The sequence below is a fragment of the Schistocerca gregaria genome, chromosome 2 (genome assembly GCF_023897955.1).
Source record: "Schistocerca gregaria isolate iqSchGreg1 chromosome 2, iqSchGreg1.2, whole genome shotgun sequence".
NCBI lineage: Eukaryota > Metazoa > Arthropoda > Insecta > Orthoptera > Acrididae > Schistocerca > Schistocerca gregaria.
Window position 1 is genome coordinate 959,504,066 of NC_064921.1, and position 5,989 is coordinate 959,510,054.

Consider the following 5,989-nt stretch of genomic DNA (forward strand, 5'->3'; position numbering starts at 1 on the left):
ACAGTGCACTGAAGGACCGAAACAACATCGTAAGGACGGCTTTCTTCCATTTTATTACATAAGTGAATGGTCGAAGTCCCTCAAGTTTCCAATTAGAAAGATGGAAGTACAGGAACCATTTTGTCCACCTTCTGCAATTGCGTTGTTAGATTCGGACATAAAATTTGGAAATTCGTTGTAATGTCTTATGGGATCAAACTGCAGAGGTCATTGGTCACTAAGCTTACACACTATTTACTCTAACTTAAACTAACTTATGCTAAGGACGACACACACACCATGCCCGAGGGAGTGCTCGAACCTCCGACAGGAGGAGCCGCCGGCCCGGGTGGCCGAGCGGTTCTAGGCGCTACAGTCTGGAGCCGCGTGACCGCTGCGGTCGCAGGTTCAAATCCTGCCTCGGGCATAGATGTGTGTGCTGTCTTTAGGTTAGTTAGGTTTAAGTAGTCCTGAGTTCTAGGGGACAGATGACCTCAGATGTGAAGACCCATAGTGCTCATAGCCATTTGAACCATTTTTTGGTGGAGCTGCGAGGACCGTGGCAAGAGGCCTAAGACCGCGCGGCTACCGTGCGCAGCTAGATTCGGACATAGATGATTCAGATGAGGACCCAGCTTATTCCCCAAACTCAAGCTATAGTGAAACTGACCTATCCTAAAGTGAAGACAAAGATGACCCGGACGAGGCATTAGCTGCTGATGGTAATGTGGTTCACGACAAAATCTGTGTAGCTAAAAATTGATTGGAATGGAAAACCACAGGACCAGAAAGGAGAGGGAGACCTCCTGCGCACAATATTTTGAGATGTAAGTTACCAGGTCCTGGTAGGTGTGCACCGCGGTGCTTGGGCGATGAACCTCCTGTGTCGGACGTGTGGAAACAATTCATTGATGGAGAGATAATGGAACAGGTTTTCGCAGTTCACTGCACTACACATAAACCGAATCAAGTCACGCGTCAGTTCGTCCATCGTCAGGAACTACTACGATATAACAAAGGACGAATTGTACGCGTTCATTGGGCTACTGGTACTGACATCGATATACAAATCCAACCATAAAAACTGTCAGGCTCCCTTTTCAGCCAGGTGTAAAGGGCGTGCTATTTTACGAGCTTCCATGTCTTTTCGCCGCTCTGTGACTATAAAAGAAACACTTTGGAAGGAAGTACCCACAGAGACCACCACCACTAAAAAACGATGCCCAATGATTCACTCTATGGATTTTCCCTAGATGGCAAAAGTACCTTGTTCTCTTTAAAAGTGAAAAGTAACAAGGCTTTGAAAATCACATGCTGTATACACCACCTTAGAAGAACAGGTAAAAATGGTAAATCTTAATCAACCTTTTTTACCATGTTACCAATTGAGTCGTTGACGCGTCAGATCAACAATACGCAATATACTCAACACAATGAAAGGATGACAGATGGCCTGTTTGTGTATTTAGTAGAATAATAAACATTGCCATGGTAAAGAGCTACTCTGTTCACAAAGTTTTGTCTCTAACCCAATGGAATGCAGATTCAGCTTTATTGAGACACTCGTGATACAAATTAGGGAACCACATATGAGAGCACGGCTAGCAAACCCTTCAACGAACAATCGTGTCACATCTTAGATAGGTAAAATGTTATAAATTGAGATATCTGCCTCAACCCTTCCGATGGATGATAAGCTGGAGAAAAATAGTGCCCTCTTTGCCCCCAACGAAGAAAGATAGCTAATCAATGTACCGACTGCCAAGAGCCTATTTGTACGCAATGTTCAAGGAAAATGTATACTCCGTGCCTCCAAAACGAAAACAAGTGGTGGTGAATGACGTAGATAATGATGCTCAATAGCCAATCTGAAATATATGGAGCGTTATATTCTTTTCTCATGGTATTTTGGTGTTTCGTAGAAACTAGATTGTATATTGCCATGTTGTTACTAATTTGTTTTTACTTTTCTGATGAAAATTTCTAGTTTATTACAATTAATAGGGGACTGATAACAATCAGTAATTACTTATTATTTACGTCTGTTTCGCCGAAATGTCTTCTAATTTCATAATTTGACTTTTATGATTGTGGAAGACTGAACAGAAAAAAAACAGTTAATTATAGAAGGATACAACTACGTTCGTTTTTAGTCATTTTTTATACTCATGTGCCGAACCATTTTTTGTCATCCATTTTACTCATTGCAGAAATGAAGACATTACATACAAAGAAATTAGAATTGTTTTTCCCTGGTATTCAAAGATAAGAAACCTTTTATTTTCAATGTTATTTTAAAAAAGTTACAAGAGCTTATGTTGAAATGAGTTTTTAATAAAAAAATTTGGAAGAAATACTGGTGACAATGTTTTTTTACTCCGTTTACATTTATTGTTATACATTTGGAAGTTAAGAATGTCACATTTTGTACAATCACAAAACAGAATCTGCATGACTTGGGGTGGTTGACAAAAAGGGCCTACATTTCACCATTCACAAGAAAATTCCACGTGTCATGCAAAGGGTTAAATATATTCATTTTAAATACGTTCACGTAGACGATTAAAGTTCTCACATAGTGGTGACCATTACTTTTATCTATTTATTTTTTCAGTGAGAGCCTCACTCTATATAACGCCACTTAATCTTCAGTATGCAGTTGTTATACCAAGCCCCGAAGGCATTATTTATCCCATTTTCTGATTTTAGCACATTCTGCGATTCACTACCATACAACCAAGTGGTCCAGACTTACAGTAAGATTACCAGAAATTGCTTCTGTTTAGGGCCTATGTTTGATACTTGTAAAGTACTTTTAGAGAGGAATGTCCTATGCGCGTTTGCTGGTCTGCATCTTCTCATTCCGTCCGTCACGCGTTTTTTTTTTTTTTTTTTTTTTTGCTTCCAAGGCAGCGTAATCCCTTGACCTCGTCTACTATTTGGTACCCATTTTTAATGTCAATTTTATGGCTGATTCCATTTTTAATGTTCGTCACCAGTTTATCTTTGGTTTAGTCTCAGTCTATTTTCTGTACTCATCAGACTGTCCATTTTGTTTAACAGGTGCGATAATTCTTTTTTATTTCTTCTGGGGACAGCATCTTTATAATCGGATCTTGTAGAGGCCACCATTTCACCATGGATTTCAGTCCGTCCCCTGACTTTCTTTTTTTACCTTCATTGCTTCTTAGACGTACACGTAGATCAGAAGGGTCAAAGACAGTATCCTTACCTTATGTTGTTTTCAGTCCAGGCATTTCCCTCATGATTTCCTTCTTGGTTATCATACATTAGACATTAACCGTCTCTCTCTGTAGCTTGTACTTATTCCGCTGATATTTTCAAACAACTTGCACCATTTTACATTGTCGAATGGTTTTTCTAAGTAAAAAATCCTACGAAGACGTCTAAATTTTTCTCAGGTCTTGCCTCTATTATCAAGCACTTGCGGAACGTCACGACCGTTTCTCTGATAGCCTCACCTTCCCTAAAGGCAAACTGATCGTTATCTACCAGATCCTCAGTTCCTTTGCCATTCTTCTGTACATTATCCTTGTCTGTAAATGAGTCTCAGTTGTTAAGCTGACTGTGAGGTAATTCGCGCAACTGTAAACCTTCCATATCTTTGTCTGTCCAGTGTCATAGGTTTTACATAAAACTTTTTTTAAAATTAATTACTCTTCTCAGTCCCCGTGCAGTATTTATGCTACAGCCAACTTTTCTTTCTTTCTGATTCAGGGAATTAACTGAGCTTGCTTTTCTTGAGTCTAGTTATACTTTACACCATGTCCATTCTGCACATCACTTGTTTTACTTTCTGAAGGCTCCCAGCATGTTTCAGGATTTGATTGAAGAAAGTTGTCTATTACGGTGTAATGATGGCTTCGAGAAATAAAGGTATTTCCGCAATGCTTTTGGTAATTTTGAACTAAAATGTGTTTATAATTCACTGTAATGTGCCAACGTATAATGTGTTACAGAAGAACTAATTGTCGACTTCCTCACAAAATGCAGCAATACATTTTATTTTTATTTATTTATTTATTTATTTGAACAGCTGTGTCTACGTTCGGCAACGATCTATACTTTCGTATTCACAATAGACAATACAAAGCAAAGTAGGGAGTGAAGAAGTGGAGAAATAAGATGACGAAAATGATGCATTTGCAATGGGGAAACGACATAGCTTGTGCCAGCAATAGGAAGGATGTTCCATACCATGAACCTACCTGCGATTACATTACTGTCAGAAAGAGATTCCGAAATCAGACACTGGATTTGAAGGTGTAGCCAGCAGCAGATATAGACTCAGATCGTAATCAAGGAGTGAAGAAGAGTAAACTGAAGTTTAAGGAAATCGCACTGAAAATCAATGTGAAAGGAAGTGAGATATTCAGGTACGGAGGAATGATGAGGATGTGGATACTGCGATAAGAACTATCGCAGTAGGCAGTTCAGTTGATGAGGAATGGATAGTCAGACATATGTACAAGGAAAGTAACTCCAAGTAAACCATGGGTAACAGAAAAAGTACTTCAACCAATGGAAGAACAAAAATTTTCCGGGAAAGTCAGGAATATAGCTATATAACTCCCTTAGGATTGAAATAAATATCAAGTGTAAGACATGCAGGGCGAAATGGCTGAAGGAAAAATTTGGAAAAATCGAAAAGAAATGATTACCGGAAGGGCTGACTGAAACAGAAAAGTCAAAACATCATTCGGTGAAATTAAAAGCAGGGTTGGTGACATTAGGAGTGCAACGCGAATTCCACTGTTAAAGACAGAAGGAAGAGTATGTAGGTGAACAGAGACCTGAAGGCTTCCGTGAGGGAGAGGACTTGTCTGCTACTGACTTGATAGTAGAGGAACTAGGCTCGACAAGGAAAACATAGGGATGCAGTATTAGAGTCAGAATTTAAAGGAGCTCTGGAATTCTTGACACAAAAAAAGGTTCAAATGGCTTTGAGCACTATGGAACTTAACATCTCAGGTCATCACTACCCTAGAACTTAGAACTACTTAAACCTAACTAACCTAAGGACATCACACACATCCACGCCCAACGTAGGATTCGAACCTGCAACCGAGACTTGAAACCAAATAAAACAGAAAAACATTACCCACACAATTCCGAAAATAGGAAGGTAGACAGGTGCCGAAACTATCACACACTCAGATTAACGTCTCATGCATCCAAGCTGCTGACAAGAACAATATGCTGAAAAAACGGAAAAGAAAACTGAGGTATTGATGGACGACGATCAGTTTGACTTCAGGAAAGGTAAAGGTACCAGGAAGGTTTTTCTGACTTGGCGCTTCATAATGGATGCAAGACTGAAGATAAATCTATGTACGCCTAAAGGATTTGTCAATCTAAAAAAGCATTTCACAATGAGAAACATTGCAAGATGTTTGAAATTCTGGGAAAAATAGAGTAAGCTACAGGGAAAGATGGGTAATATTCAATATGTACAATAACTAAGAGGGAACAATAAGCTTGCGAGATTAAGAACGAATTGCTCGGATTAAAAAGTGTGTAAGATGCAATAATGGAAATAAAAGAAAGGCACAAGAATGCGATTAAAATTCAAGGCAAAAAAACATCAGTGATAAGATTCGCTGATAAATGGCTCTCCTCTGTCAGACTGAAGCAGAATTACGCGATCTTCTGAGTGGAATGAACAGTCTGACGGATTGTATACTGATTGAGAGTAAATCAGAAAAAGACAAAAGTAATTAGAAGAAGCAGAAACGATAAAACCGAGAAACTTTAACATCAAAGTTGGTGGTCAGGAAGTAGACCAAAGTAAGGAATCCCGCTGCCTTGGAAGCAAAATAACCAATGAAGGATGAAGCAAGTAGGGCATAAAAAGTAGACTAGCTCATCCTTCTTATAGCATAAAAACATCATTTCTCGACATCAGTAACGGTACTAGATAGGAATGGTTGGTGTTGTTGACGAGCCAGTTGATGATAAGCAAGCAGAGATGCACAAATGACACCTGGTG

At 39.2% G+C, this 5,989-nt stretch overlaps 1 non-coding gene across 1 annotated transcript; it reads left to right on the forward strand.

Annotated features, from left to right (window-relative positions):
- The first annotated feature begins 322 nt into the window (after nucleotides 1–322).
- Nucleotides 323–406, forward strand: Trnas-gga (transfer RNA serine (anticodon GGA)). The gene is given in 2 exon segments: nucleotides 323–362; nucleotides 372–406. It is a non-coding gene; the product is annotated as a tRNA-Ser (tRNA).
- Nucleotides 407–5,989: the final 5,583 nt, after the last annotated feature.